At 43.7% G+C, this 14,357-nt stretch overlaps 1 protein-coding gene across 2 annotated transcripts in view; it reads left to right on the top strand.

Moving 5' to 3' along the window:
• The window catches only part of ITGA6 (integrin subunit alpha 6), a 76,934-nt gene that overhangs the window by 1,328 nt on the left and 61,249 nt on the right, over positions 1–14,357 (top strand). The gene's annotated exons all lie outside the window — the stretch shown is intronic.

The following is a 14,357-nucleotide window of genomic DNA, read 5'->3' on the forward strand; positions in this document are numbered from 1 at the left end:
TTAGTCGCCTTAATCGCTGTGGGGCTGCATTCTTGATCTGTGCTACCGAAAAATAAACTCACAAAAGGTGCCCCCTCCTGCCGGCCTTTAGTTGAACCGGTGTCCTTCCAGGACCAGCGGACCGGAGAAAGCAAAGTGCGGCCACAGTAAGGAGAGGACTTTGTGTTTATGAGAGGTGAATGGGATTTTAGAGCTGGAGGAAGCCTCTTGATTTCAGCAATTAAGAACTTTGGAATTGGTGACTGTTGTGGGCCCCTGAATCTTAGAATCAGGTTTTTTTTTTATTACACCTGCTAGTGAAGCAAAGAAATTAGTCCAGGGTAGGGAGACCATTGGCGGGTGGTCTGCAGGCCTGGCCAGCTGCTTAGATTGTACTCTGCTTTCTCTTAGTAGAAATAATTGTTAAGCCGTAAATCTGAAATGAAAGGTGGTTTCTGTTAACTCAGTTAATGGATGACATTTAGTGTCTCTGAATACTTGAGTCTGTAGATGTGCACCCATGCATATGGAGAATTTGAACTAGTTAGTGCAGAAATGACTGTGGGCCAGCAGAGGGAATACATTCTTCTTGGCATTCCCTCTCCTGCTCCAGACGCCTCCTGAAGCCGGTGGCTTCCTTGAAGTGCTTGTCAAGCAGACGTTGTGAAAGAGAAGTACTGGGGCAAGAAAATATCCTTGGGATGGTGATTTGCAAAATGTGAATTTCCCCAGGAATCTTGTTGAAAGTAAGCAGCGTGCTTGCTAAAACTTGTTACTGCTGGTGGGCTTCTCTGTTGTTAGAGCTGCTACAAGGCCCCTGAGGCTAGCGTAAGCCTGTGATTGGGGTCTGGTGCCTTCTAGAAATGCTCTTCTTGGGAGCTGACGGAGAAGAGTGGCTGATCAGATTCGTGGTTGGAGAGAGGCCCACCTTAAGGGGACTGTATCTTTCCCTTGAGCTAGCTCAGAGTGTGCCAGTAACTGCACTCTAGGGGGCTGTGGTTATGTAAAGTATTCTGGTTTCAGGAGCAGCGCTGGTCCTCCCAGGAGAACCAGCACACACATCAGTTGTCACCTTTGTCTGTAAAGGATGTGTGTATAAATAACAACCGGTGAGACTGAGACCCCACAACTTCTGGTCCAGCTTCCTAGACTCTGCCCTCTATGGACAGGCTCCATGGGAGTGTTGTAGGAACGAATGAGAGACGTGAGCTCAGATTCCTTCTCAGCTATTTAGCAGCTGTTAATTTACTTTGAGCCTTAGTTTCTTTATCTGTAAAATGGAGATATGACTGCTGAATAGGGTTGTTGTGAAGAAAAAGAGATAACATGCAAAGTGCTTAATTTCTGCCTGACCTGGGTACTTGCTGACTAAATGGTAATGTCAATATTGGTAAATTTCGAAGCAGAAATCGAATTCCAGCTATGGGCCAGCTCCCCAGTAGGTGTTAAATGTTCTGTGATTCTCACTGCCAAAGAGCAAACAGTAAAGCCAAAGGTTATTGTAGTTTGGGTAATTGATATTTTAAACTCTTAGTCACATTTATGAAACCCATGTTCAAAGCAATTTAACTTTAATCGTTCTTAATTAGACTTACAACAGAAGTAAATTTACTGAACAAGGGACCTTATTGAGGAAGGAGAAGTAAAACATCAAAGATGTATGGAAATACCAGATGAATGCACTATTATAGAAACCACCATAGATTTTTGTGGGTTAGTTTTTCTATAATGCTATTTAGATATTTAATAACATCTTAAACTCTAGTTAAGATTTTATAACAGAATAATGTATCTGAGAGCCTTAAAACAAGTTGGGTGTTCTACTTGGGTGTAAAACTTGGGGACTATATAATTGAACCAGAGACTGTAAAACTTCACTCAGGTTTTTAGTCTGTATATTAAAGAAATTTCAGACTCCAAAAGATTATTAGATAGTTGGCTGAGTTACTGAGGTCAGAGTTCTTTGGGATCTTTCATTTCTCTTAGGTAGTTACAGTTGAGTCACTCCCCGCCTAGGTAGAAAGTATGGGATGACGTGTGGGTATGTCCATCCTCTGAATCATCACTCCTAGCTCCTCTGGGAAGACGTGGATCTATGTGTGACTGCAGGGCAGAACCTAGAAGGAAGAGATCTATAAGTGATACTCCCTTATAGAACTTTGGATTTCTGGAGCAATTCTGGATTTCTGTCGATCCCCATTATGTTCTTTTTGGGAAGCTTCTGATCACCACTATCATCCAAAGGCTCTCTGGGCCCACTGTCACTTCTGTTCTGACTCTATGATGTTTGTTCTTGATTTTTCTCAGACTTGTGATGCTCCCGCTTTTAAAATCATCTTTAGTGAACTAGAGATCATCTAATCTGACTGGTTCCTTTTATAGATGAAGAAATTGAACCTGAAAGTTAGGAAATGTCTAGTCTCACAACTGCTTAAGCAGAATCTTAACAGAATCTGGGTTTGAACTTGCTATTTCTGACTCATGCTCGTGCCACCTCTAAAAGGAAAAGTCAGAAATGTCCTTCAGACCTCAAGAAGTTGGCCAGCATCTGCGTTTTGGAAATGTACTATGTTATGTTGATTTTTTAAACTGCTTCCCATATGGGTCAGGGCTATCTATATAAATATCTGTGCCTGGATTCTCTTCCTGTTGCCTCTTATTCCAGCTGGCCTTGGATCAGCTTCTAAGTCCTTCTTTCTTTGCCTGTCACTCCCTCCCCTTCTGAAGAAGCCTAGTGAGGGGTGACTGGAGCCAGCCGGGGATCCGAGCTGTGTCCAGGATGTGTACCTAAGCACTTGCTTCCTTGCATTCATTCAGAGTGCCATGTGGCCCAGGGCCATCATCCAGGACTGTGCTCTGTTGCCTTGAGTCCTGAGAGTAGAGAACGAGCCAAAATGGGCAGGGAGACTTAGAGGTGATCTTAGGACTCTGCAAGAAAGCAGAAATAGACAAGTTTAATTTTAACACAGGCTGCTGTGAGACCATCTAAGTAATGACTTAGGGTTGGAAAAAAAGGTCAGAGTACATGTTCACATAATATGAATAATTTGTCAGGAAAGTCAGGTTAAATGCTCATATAATAAGATTCTCCACTACTATAAAGAAGCAGTTACTCTCTGTTCTTAGTTGTATAATACTCTATTTTAGCATAACAATAATATTAAGGTTTAAGTTAAGCTTTAGTAATCAAATAGTACTGGAACTATGGCACTTGGTTCCCCTAGGACCTTGGCTCAATGTATCACAGTGGACAGAGTTGGCCAGTGAATTAATTGGCACTTTCAAGAGGGACACTGGAGACAGATTAGAAAATACTATCATATGCTTAGATGACAGGGTCAGTTTTACTTGGAACACTGATTGGTTCCGAGTCAGTCCATCTTAAGAAAGAACATCATATCTCAAGAACCAGTTTAGATTTCTCTGTGAAAGCCTTTTGAGCCCAACCTAAAGTATAGCAGTTTCTTCTTCCTTGGAATGTCTGTAGCACTTAGTATCATGTGTCTGACAATTCTGTTGGTTTTGTGTTTAACTGTTGTCTACCGTTTTCAGAGGATGATCCAATCTCTCCCAACTGGATTCTAGGTTATGTGAGGGCAGGGGTCTCTTGTTCATTTCTTTGTCTGATACCACCTACCGTATGCCTTGCAGATACAATGGAGTCACATCATACACTCCATTTAACTTGTAAAATCAACTCTTGCAGCTTGGGGTAGAGAGATGGAGAAATCCCTTTATTTAACCCTTTGCCCTTGCCTGCTTAAAGTAGCCCTTGGTCTCTGCTGCCCCCAGGGAAAGGAAACTATAGCTGTAATGCAATGAGATACTCAAGACGTTAATTCTTGGTTTTTGCATTTTCAAGGGCTCAGGTCCCAGTTAAGGGATTTTCATGAATGATTTTTTTTTTTTTTTTAAAGATTTTAGTTTTTCCTTTTTCTCCCCAAAGCACCCCGTACATAATTGTATATTCTTCGTTGTGGGTCCTTCTAGTTGTGGCATGTGGGACGCTGCCTCAGCGTGGTCTGATGAGCAGTGCCATGTCCGCGCCCAGGATTCGAACCAACGAAACACTGGGCTGCCTGCAGTGGAGCGCGTGAACTTAACCACTCGGCCACGGGGCCAGCCCCTCATGAATGATTTTTAATTACGCTTGACTTTTGCCTTCAAGGCAGACTTTAGAACTTAACCGCAGATGTACAGGCTGACCTGCACTGCAGTGGGTACTCGAGATTTGTTGGTTGTTATATAAGACTCGAAAGAGAAGGATGGCCGTAGAATAAGATCCAGAAAGCAACTTGATAAGGGTGTAAGTGTGAAATGGGAGTAACTGTGGGAGGGCACTTATGAATTGATGCCTTAAGCTTTAGATATTCAAGGATAGCAAGGAAATCTTGGGTGTATGTAACTTTGGTGGAACGGAATGGAAGCTGTAGAATGGTGATGTGGGTGGACTGCATGTCAGAACCAGAGTTCTGACGGCCTCTTGGGAGGGTGGGCAAGACTGAGCCCTGCGGTAATGGGCACCAGTGGCAGGGCCAGACCCCACTGCTTATTTTACCCTTCCGTGTTTGAGTGCAACTTTCGAATCAAATGACTTTATATCTGCAAAGAACCTTAGGGGTTCTTAAACCCGGCTGGTCATCAGATTAACTTGGGGAATCTCCTTATAAAAAGTATAGTTTGAGGCCCAGCCCAGATCTATTGCATCAGTTTCCGTAGATGTGATCCAAGAATCTGTTCTTAAAGTTTTCTAGGTTTGAGCTAGACGAGCTTTTCTCTTTTCCCCAGAAGCCAGGGTAATGCAGTGGATAAGAGCAGACTCTAGAGCTAGAGCCTAGATCCTAGCTTCCACCTACCTGGGATCAAATCCTGCTCTGCTATTTACTAGCTGTGGCATTGTGCAGGATACCTACAATTCTGCACCCAATTCCAACGTGTGTGGGGGTTTTCCCCACACATCACTAAGTAATTCTTGGACACCAGCTGGGTGGCCTACAATTTAACTCAATTCTGACACTATCAACCTGGAGATAGCATCAGATCCCAAAGTTTAAGGGCTCAGTCCTAGAAGATTGCTTCTCCCCCCACTTCAGATGCCAATTGGAAGTCCAGCTTGTTACTTGTGCTTCTGACGGACTGGCTATAGATTGGTGGTTCCCATGACCTCCTCCTTGCATTTGATTAATTTGCTAGAGTGGCTCACAGAACTCAGAGAAACATTTTACTTATTAGATTACCAGTTTATTGTAAAAAGATATAACTCAGGAGCAGCCAGATGGAAGAGATACATAGGGCAAGGTATGGGGAAAGGCTTCAGAACTTCCATGCCTTCTCTGAGCATGCCACTCTCCCCAAATCTCTACGTGGTCACCAACCCAGAAGTTCTTCAAACTCCATCCTTTTGGGTTTTTATGGAGGCTTCATTATATAGGCATGATTGATGAAATCCTTGGCCATTGGCAATTGAACTCAACCTCCAGCCCCTCTTGCTTCCCTGGAGGTCAGGAGGGTGTGAAAGTTCCAACCCTCTAATCAAGTGGTTGGTTCTCCTGGCAACCAGCCCCCATCCTTAGGTGAGGTCCAGAAGGCACCTCATTAACAAAAGAAACCTTTTGTAAATCACAGTAGCTAACCTCTCTAGACCTCTCTTTCCTCAACTGTAAAGTGAGGATGATTATACCTTAGATGAGTCCTGGCCCAATGTAGGCACTTTGTTTATTAAATAAATGTGGAAACCAAGACTGTCAGAGGTGAAGTGGCCGTGGCATGTTGGGCAAGTTAGTTCTAAATCCCCATCAGCCATGCTTACTGGCCTGTGCAGTGCGAGTGCTTTCTCTTCTTGGGTTTGATTTTGATAATGTTTAAGTGTACATCCTCTCTTCTATTCCGTTCTATGGTTACCATGTTTGGAAAGTATATCTCAGAAGAACCATGCCTTGTAGCCTTTTGGTAGCTGCCAAGCAGTAGGTAAATATCAGCGGGGTTTCAATATGCAGAAGAAATGAATGGGCAGACCAGTGCCCGGGTCATAAGGTTCTGGACGGGCAGTGACTTGGTGCGTAGGACGCCCAGGGAGGGTGGATTGTGCAGTTACAGGTTGGAGTTATTCATAACGAATACCAACTGTCTGATTTCCAGATCGTCTCAGACCTCTATGACTTTGTGTCCTCCACCTCTGTCCCTGGAGGCTGGGTAATTTGCACTTCACCCAGGGCAGGGGTGATGTGGATTTATTTTTCTTAGTCCTTTGTTTGGCGTTAATGTATGGTAGGAAGGAGCTTGGGCAAAGCTGGATCTGATTGGCGATGATGAAGCTGCCTGAAGTTGAAAGATGCATGGATGAAGTGTGGAAGTCATGTCTTAGCAGATTTTTGTTTGTTAAACTAGCATTTAGAATTGCAAACACTGATCTCTTGGAACCTAGTTGAGAGGCTAATTGTTAATTAGGCCTGAACTGGGAAAGGTAGATAGACTCTTCACCAGTGTCGTCCCTGTTAGCCTGATAACAGGGTAGAATGATCACCATCTAATCTGCTGCTGTCTGGTCTGTTGAGATAAACAAGGCAAGACAATTCCAGGTCAGTTTACCTATTTCACAGTTGGTGTGTTTGCAGAACGGACACCTTTCACAGGCCACGGTGTAGCGGCAGACTCTCCTCATATCACACACACATATGTGCATGCACACACACATATGCACGTGCTGCATTCCAGTTTTGGATACTACTATCACTTCATCTAATCCCAAATTGGCAAAAAGATTCAGAAAATATTTAAGTCTCTAAAACCAATTAAGTGGTAAAGAAGGCTATTCTGAATTAGGGGGAATGGGAAAGTGCCACTAAAGCAAGTGCAGAAGGCAGAAACAAATGACAGAGACATCTGCTCGCATGTTTATTTGCCAACCAGCTAGATATATTTTGCATGCCGTACAATCCAAAGGTCACTTTTTTGGAAAAGCCATTTCACATATAGTATAAAAAAAACCTTTTAGAGAAGTATGCTTTCTAAGCCTGGGAGTATAGAAAATAAAAATAAACTTCGGAATAATTTGGAAGGAGCACATTGGTTAGTGATATGAAGAATAAATGAAGCACAGGGTAATGCCTATTTCCCCCAGGGCTGTGCTTGCTTTGCTGGGTGATATCAATGTCACTGCAGTTTCTTCATTTTGAAAAGGATGTTCACTTATACTGAGGTTATTTTAATTGTGTGTGTGTGTGTCACACAAATGATAGTAAACATTTCAGACCTAGACGGTAGGGTGTCACTGAACTGTAAGGCTCCTGGACCAAATAACCTCTTGTCTTTGTAGACTCAGAGTCCTTCTCTTCAGGATTTACTGCCATTGATCAAGTAGCTACAGTCTACTGTGGTCCTGATGTAAAGTTAACTAGGGGATCCTCATCAAAGTGGATCACAGCCAAAGGTGTGGAATGGTTGTTCCCTGGTATGGATGGCCCGTTTGGCAGCACTGGTGTTTGAATCTCTATTCTCCTTGCTCCTCGCTGAGGAGGATAAGAAATCTTCCTGGGTTCCTTTCCCACCCATAGGTCTTGTCAGATGATGGCCTGACTCCCCTCCTACTGTCTGTGTAGTTCTGTCTGTCCCTTGAGAACAAAGGTATTTCAAAGTAATGAAATGGAGATGTTTAGAATTCTACAAGGCTCTGGGGAGATTGCAGATTGGTAGGAAAAGATGTTTAAAATACTGAGGGTAAAAAGTAAGGTGTTGAAAACCTATTGATTGGGCTTAAAGAATCCAGCTTTGCTGTGACACAAATAAACCTAAGAGTTTTCAAACAAGGAAGAGCTGAAAGAGGCTCAGCTGTGATCTGATGGCTCTGCAGAGACGTGATTATAGGAAAATGGCATTTGCCACTGAGGCCTCATGGCTGCCAGTGAGACTAGGCCCAGGCGTCAACTTTAGGACAATACTCAGAAAAAGTTGAGAGCTGGCTTTAAGATCTGGATGGTGAAGAGTTCTCACATAGACCTACAAGTGGGAAAAGAGATGGGTCTAGCCTCTGTTGGGCCTTCTAGAGGCTCAAGGATGGAGGACCCAGGGCAGACTGAAGGAGAGGCCTGCTGCAGTAGAGGGTCTGAAGCTCAAGCGAGGACTTTGGGAGCCAGCTGGAGAAGTGTTTTAGTGCCCAGAAAATGGTAAAGCCGTTTCAGGTACCATATCACATCAGCCAGTTTAGAAAGAAAAGTACTTTCTCATCCTCGTGTTACATTTAGAAAGGGCCCAAGGCTGCTACAGAGGTTGATTGAGAAAGGGTGTGGGAGTATGGAGAGAGGGGACCCTCACTCAGAGGCTGATCCCAGGAGCTAAGTGCTGAGAGACAGTGATCCCCCAGCTTAGCAACACCACCAGCCAGAAGCCATCTGGCAAGGCTTTTCACTATCATAGGATAAGAAATTGGTCCTCTGTAAGCTCATTTGTTTCTATATGTGTGTATATATATAAATATGTATTTTATATTTCAATCTAAAAGAAATAGGGATTTTTATCCTTACTTAAACTTGGAGGGGAATATGCTCTGGACCTGCTGGAGAAACCATAACCAGCTTTTTTTTGGTTTTCCTATGGAAGTTGTTAGTTCGACAGATATTCAGTGAGCATTTACTATGTATTAGGTGCTGTTCTAATGCTGGAGATCCAGCAGCAAAAAAAATAGATAAAATCCCTGCTTAGGTTCTGATGGGGAAGACAAAATAAATAGGGGTATTATGTTAGATGGTAATAAGTGATACAGAGGGAAATAAAGTGGAGAAAGGGACCAGGGAATGGGAGTGGGTGGGGAATGGTGGGCAGTGGGTCAGCCAGGGAAGACTTTGCTGAGGAGAAGCTGCAAGCCATGTCAAGACTGGGAGGAAAGAGTATCTCTGGCAGTGGGAACAGCAAGCGCTGAAGGCCCTGAGGCAGAAGCATGCCTAGCATGTTCAGAAACAGCAAGGAAGCCTCTAGTCTCCTTGGAGGCAAATGGTGTGGAGCCTTATAGGTCATTGAAAGTCTTTGGATTTTACTCTTGAATGAGATGGGAAGCCATTGGAGGGTTCTGAGAAGAATATGACGTGTTCTGACTTAGATTTAAATAGATTTCTCTAGCTGCTAGATTGTTGAGAATAGACTGTATGAGGGCAAGGATAGATGAAGTGATGCTAATTAGGAGAATGCTGTAAGAATAGATAAGAGATGATGGTGGTTTAGACCAAGGGTGATAGCAGTGAAGATAGTGAGAAGCGGTTTGATTCTGGATATATTTTGAAAGTAAAGTCAACAGGATTTCCTATGGACTCGATATTAGGTGAGAGAGAAGAAAAGAATGTCTCTGAGGTTTTTGGCCTGAGCAGCTGGAAGTGTGAAGTTGTCATGTGATGGTTTAGGGAGGACTATAAGAGAAACAGATTTTGAGGGAAGAGCAAGAGTTTGATTTTAGACATTTTGGGTTTGAGATCTCTAGACGTCCAGTGGAATTGTAGTATGCAGTTGAATGCGAGTCTAAAGTTCAGGTAGAAAGGTTTGGATCGGAGATACAAAATGTGGAGTCCTGGGCTTCTAGATTGCATGAAGAGTGATAGACTGAATGATGAATGGGATGTCTGAGGGAGTGAGGACAGAGAGCAAGGGCAGAGCTGTGGGGCACGCCCATATAGAGGTTAGGGAGGTGAGCGGACCACTCGGGAGGCTGAGAGGAAGAGCTAATAAAGTAGGAAAACTAGGAGATGTGCTGTCATGGGGCCAGAGGATGAAGGAGTTTGGGAGAGGGAGTGGTCGATCAGTTGTGTCAAATGACACCGAGAATTGATCACTGGAATAGCTTTATAGAGGCCGTGGGTGACCTTGTCCGAGCACTATGGAGAAAGGGGTGGGAGCAATGCCTGCTTGGAGCGGGTTGGCAAGAGAACAGAAGAGGGACTGGAGACAAAGAAGAGGAACTCTGAGTCGTCCTGAAGGAGGGGAGCGAGAGCTGGAGGGGAAAATGGAGCCAAGAGGGAATTTGATTTTTTTTTTTTTAAATGGGAGGAAATTATAGTGAGCTGGTTTGTTGATGAGGATGATTCAGTAGAAAAGAAAAAGTGAATGTAGGGGAGGGGAGAATTGCTGGTGTGATGTCTTGGGGTAGTTGAGAGGCATGTACCCGTGGAGGAGTTTGCCTAGTTATCGGAGCATCAGCCCACAGACTACAGGGGCACAGGTGCAGGTAGGGGGGGAGTTGTCCTGGTGGGAGACTGGGAGGTTTTTTCTGATTTCTTCTAATTTCTCAGTGATTAACAATAGATCGTTAGCCCTAAGTTACACAATACCTGCATAGCAGTTTGCCTTGTAGGTGTAAGAACTCCATTCTAGAAGCAAAGGAATGTGAGGTTTGAATTCCAGCTTCTTCACATTCTTTTGATTTGACCCAGGACAAGTTCCTCGTCCTCATCAGTAAAATGCAGGCGCTAACTGTACCTGCCCCTTAGGGGTGTGAAGGGGAAATGTGGTGAGTGAAAAGCCCCTAGCATGGTGTCTGGAACATCCAATAAGCGTCAGCCTTTACTGTTGTAGGCACCCTAAAGTAAAAGATGAGTATAATTCCCTCACACAGGAGAGTTTTTGTAGCTGTCTTATCTTTACAGTCTGGCGGACAGCAGAGAGCCTTTGAGGGTCAGGCCAAAGGTGAAGTTGCCCCATGGGTGGGGCTACAGCCAGAGTTGGGGGCAGTTCACAGGCAGGTGGGAGCTATAATATTGCCTTGAAGAAGCAAAGAAGGGGAAATATGGGACTTAGAATGGCAACACGTCAAAAGTGTTTAACAATCTCTACTTCCTTACGCTATATTTGAGCTACAGAGAACCACAGCTTTTTATTAAATTCTTACAAGGCTCATTTTAGGTGTTGAGTGAGTATTTCCCATGTGGGAATATCTGCAGCTCCAGAATCTGGTACTGTCTTGATGACGTAGTGTCCCTGTGTCCCCCAGGGTAGATACCAGGACATCAACAGGTGGGCGTGTGCTGTGCACGGTGGAAGTGAGCCAGAGGGTGGGGGTGCCAAGGCCTTGCTTCCTGCTCCTGCTGGCCTGGTCGATAGTCTTTGTAATCCTGGTCAACATATCCAGCGTTTTACCGCATATATTGAATGAAAATGACACATGGCTTGTTGAATTGTCGGAAATGTGGAAAACGAGGCTCGATAGCACTTTGGGTTCTAAAATACTGTCAAGTTTCAATCTCTTCTTTCAAGATAAGTGGTATAGGCTAAAAGAGGTATCTTGAGGTAAATCTGAAACCAAAAGGAAACAGAATATCTCTGAAAGTATGAATCTTCAGGACCTTAGCACCCGTTGCCCTGGAATGTGCCACAAATTAATTACAGAATATCTTGCAGAGGTGGCATGGTGAGTTATTTATTTTTAAAGTTAACTCATTATAGTGCAGAATGAAATGCGTGTACATTTTTAATATAAAATATGAGGCTTTAAAGACATTTAAAGCTTTTGGTGCTCATTTTGGGCTCTGTCATTGAGTGCTTTTGTGAAAATGGTTGAGAAGCACTGAACAGCCCAGCTTTTCTCTGTGGAAGGATGACTGAAACGCACAAAAGTCAAGTGACAGCTAGGTAGTGGCAGTGTGGGCCCTGAAATACAGCCACCTGATGCCAAATCCGCCTAATACTGTGCCATACACGTCTACCTTTGGTGAAGTAGCTCATTCTTGGAATTAAACCTGTAGCACATAATCTTGCCCTTTATTAATGGTATCTTGGGTTTTTAAATGTCTTCCCACACAAAGGCCTGGCATAGTGATAGCAAGTATATAGCCACTTTTTCCCTTTCCTCCCTCCTAATTGGGGGCACTCCAAATGATCATAGTACCTTTTTCACTGAGTCTCAGAATTCTTCAGGTCAGCATGAGTTAGCCTCTGCTGATGAATGGGCGTTTGCACATAAGATAACACCTGTTTGCCCTCTTGGCCTGGCCAAATCCTCTGCATCTGGAAGACACTCTACAAATGTTTGCCTGATGGAAATGATCCCTGCTGGTTTGTGAGCTTCTTAAGAGAAAGGCTGACGGCTTGTCCATTTTTGGTTAAAATCTAATAGACAGAAGTGGGTACCCAGTAGTTTTTTGTTGTATTCTTTGAGTTGATTTAATTTCTCAAATACCTTGAAGACTTCTAGAGAATAGGAAATAGGATCACCATTTCTTTAGAATGATCCTTTACACCCTGTACTATTACTTCTTTTTAAAAATTGTGGTAAGTTATACATAACATAAAATTTACCATTGTAACCGTTTTTTTTTTTTTTTTTAAGATTTTATTTTTCCTTTTTCTCCCCAAAGCCCTCCGGTACATAGTTGTATATTTTTAGTTGTGGGTCCTTCTAGTTGTGGCATGTAGGACACCACCTGAGCGTGGCCTGGTGAACGGTGCCATGTCCACGCCCAGGATGCAAACCGGCAAGACCCTGGGCTGCCGAAGTGGAATGCAGACTCAACCACTTGGCCACAGGGCCGGCCCCTATCTTAACCATTTTTACGTGTGCAGTTCTGTAGTGTTGAATATATTCACTTGGTTGAGAACACCCTGTTAGTTCTTAAACTTGTTCTGGAGCGCCCAGAGATCAGGATGCCTATGTCCTGAGGCCATAAAATATTGATAAACTAAACTCGAAAGAACTAAGTATGGAATTGTGCTAAATCATATCATCTGGTATGATATTCTAATGTAGATTAGTGGCAACAGAAGTAAAAGTTTAACAAATTTATGGTAGAAGTGAACGTTTCTGTCTCGTAGCTTAGTATGTGTTTTACAATTTCGTGAAGGACTGCTCTGGGTTGAATTCAGCAGCTGTGCACCTGGCTCCACCTGTGGAACTCCAGGGTTCCTCACGCACATCCTTTCAGAAGTAATTTGTCTTAAGTTTTTGACTGAATTAGAGAAAATTGCAACGGATAAAGAGCCTGACCATATTTGTCTCTTGCTTATGTCTTGCTGCTCTTCCTACCTAACTCTTAGTAGCTTTAAAATGAAACAGCAATTTCAGTGGCACACTAGAGTTCAGGTTGAAGCTGAGGTTTGATATGACGATGGCGCATTTGTGGGTCGAAGTTCAGAAGGAAGTGTGTGTGTGTTCAGGGAACGGCGGATTAGACTCTCAGCTGTCCCAGTTAGTAGGGCCACCTTTAGCTTGTCTAGCAAATACTTTCCTTGTTCATACCACCCTCCACTACCGCCCCCCAGCTTCCTTTAGCACCATGTTGATTTATTACCTGGGAGCAGCTTTCTTTTCTTCTTCTATTCCTCATCTCTTTGATTTTCTAATGACATATTTCTCTATTGCCCCGATACTGGGGAGTTTAGTTTAAGAGGCTCTCTTTATTTTTACTCATGTTTTCATTATGAAATTTCTAATAAGCTATTTGGGAGCTACCAGAATAGAAGTTTACTGAGGCTTCCGAATTGTGGGCCCTCGAAAGGCTAGGGCTTGGGTCTCATTTATCTCTGCCCAGAGCTTTTAATGTGGAGCCTGACGTGTGTCAATCCTCAAAAATAAAACAAAAATGTGCTTTTAAAGAGATCTAAACCTTCTGCTCCCGCCATAGATATTTTCATCTGCACAAAGCTGGTGCACGTATTCTGATAATCTTCCCCAATAGCGCTTTTGTGAATTTCTTTACCATTGAAATGATTTACCACCTGCAGAAGTTAGGAAAGAACTCGGAAAATGATCTAGAAAGGTAGACCATCTCCCACATTTCATAAATCAAGAGAGAGAAGTCTGGGATTTATTGTAGGTCATGTAGCCAGAGACTGACGGCTGTGCCCACATGCCTCCTGCTCCTCATGCCCTCTGAGGTCTTTCTGCTTAGTCTTCCACTTGAACCCCTGTCCTCCAGTGCCCACTCCCAAACAGAGGTCTTTCTAGCCAATATGTCTGTTTTTATAGAATGTCACCAGAAGCTTAAAGCAGATCCATTCAAGTCCCACCAAACTTACCTAAAAGTCTTTTCTCCTCATAGAGAGTTGCCTTCCTGAGTTCCTGAGATACGCAGTTTTCGATGGAGAAGCAGCCTGGATTTGCCTTTGACCACAGATCCAGAAGCACTTGTGTGTTCCCCCAGTGGATCCCCACCCCCTCTGTTGTTTTTGAACAAGGAGTCCTGGTTCCCTCCACCCTCTCATTCATGCTTAGATTAGATGAAAGGTAAGGTGCCTGACTGAGGCCGTGACTCACTCGGCTCCACCCCGTAGCAAGTGGCTGCTGCAGGGCCAGTTGGGCAGTGTCCACAGCATCCAAGACTAAGGCGTCCGAACTCTGCAGCTGCTGTTTATAAATGGCACTTACTGTGCTTTAGCTCTGAATATCGGGATGCCCCTGAACTGAA

This window comes from Equus caballus, chromosome 18, assembly GCF_041296265.1.
Source record: "Equus caballus isolate H_3958 breed thoroughbred chromosome 18, TB-T2T, whole genome shotgun sequence".
NCBI lineage: Eukaryota > Metazoa > Chordata > Mammalia > Perissodactyla > Equidae > Equus > Equus caballus.